This window comes from Cynara cardunculus, assembly GCF_001531365.2.
Source record: "Cynara cardunculus var. scolymus isolate 2C chromosome LG 15, CcrdV1, whole genome shotgun sequence".
Lineage (NCBI taxonomy): Eukaryota > Viridiplantae > Streptophyta > Magnoliopsida > Asterales > Asteraceae > Cynara > Cynara cardunculus.
Window position 1 is genome coordinate 8,540,771 of NC_037542.1, and position 1,896 is coordinate 8,542,666.

The following is a 1,896-nucleotide window of genomic DNA, read 5'->3' on the forward strand; positions in this document are numbered from 1 at the left end:
AAAAATATATATCTTTCTTAAAAATAATTATTAAAAAAAATTAACGGCTTTTAAGAAAAATATTAAAAAAGAAAATAAAACATATAATATTTTTTTATAGAAATTATGATAAAAAATAATATTTTTAATAATAATAAAAATTTTACAGGGTAATAAATAATATTTATAATAATAATATATTTATAATAAAAACACAAAAAAGAAACAAAAAGAGAATGATTACGTAGGAAGATAGGGGTGTCATTAGTAAAGAGTAAGGGGTGTCATTAGCCTCCCCCAAATTCTCACCCAAATAAGGTTACTTTTTAATCCGATCAAATTCATCATTGCTAATTCAACTCATATATTTAGGTTAAATTATAGTTGTAAAATATAAATAGTTTGGTGTTGACATGTCTGAATATAAAATACATAAAAAGAATTATTTAACATTATAAACGTTTAGTTTTACTTTTATATGGTCGCAAAGTAAACACTTAATATCGTTCTGTAATGCTTATAACGTTTAGTTCGTTGAGTTTTCTATGCAGTATGATTTATAAAATAAATGGGAAATTTTCATCAAAATGGGTTGATTACTGTTTTGAGGAACCAACTTTTTAAAAATTTATTTTAATTTATGAAGCAAAATTTTCATATGTTTAAAGGTCTTGTTACCAGTTCAATATAATTGGTTATAACAGTATGACGTGACAAATAAAAAATTTCAATCAAATTTACGTCGATATTAAAAGAGTCATGTCATTGTCAAATAAATAAATAAAACAAAACGAAACAAATACTAATCGGAATCAAAATTCAATTCAACATCTACCTCTAGCCATCACCTTCTCATGTCCCTTCTCCAAATTGTCACAATTGTCTAAGGTGGTTTTGGGTTGCTACGCGAAACCAACGATCTTGATTATATGTTTGTATGTATGTATGTATGTGGACATCATCAAATGAAAAACATAAAAGAGTTGACAACTGTAAGAACCAATAATGATGTATTATTTTAAATTGTGAAACAATGAACGTGAAATACAGTGTTGATTTACTACAGTGAAACAAAAGATACAAAGAAATACATGCTAAAAGTAATAAAATTATGAAACAACATTGTTGTATATGTTTTGTTCCACAATGTGAAACAATATATGATTATTGGTTCTCATGATTCTTAACCTTTTTGTTTTTTCATTTGATTATTCTCAAATATATATATATATATATATATATATATATATATGAGGTTTACTTTGTAACTATTCGTTTCATACAAACCCTACAAACCAATCACATCTATCCATTTTCATGATCAAATGTCACGATTAAAACAAGTTATTTTAGTAAAGTAAAAAAAAAATTATTATTATTTTCTCCGATAAAGGGCAAAACGGAAACAAGTTTAAACGTTTGAGATCATTGAAACCTCATTTCCTAGAATTAAATCATCTTTCCTAAAAATTGTTATTAATCAACAATAATGAATGAATTTTTTTTAAATACTGAATAATATGATTTCATTAGTGAAATTGGTTTCATGAATGAAATATTCTGAAAACTGAATGAAACATTTTGAAAACTGAATAATATGATTTTATTAGTGAAATTGGTTTCATGAATGAAATATTTTGAAAACTGAATAACATGGTTTCATTAATGAGATTTATAAGGAAATCAATTTATTCAATAATTTTACAAATGAAACAAAACAATATACTCAAAATCTGGAAAATAATACAACTATAATATTAATAAATCTGAAAAGATTTGTAAATTGCAAAAAAAAAAATTGATTTCTTTTGTTATTATGAAAATAAAATAAACAAATTCCTAAGAAAAAGATGATTAAAAGTAAACTCTAAAATTGACAGATTATTTTTATTTAATAAAAGAATACAAAATATTAAT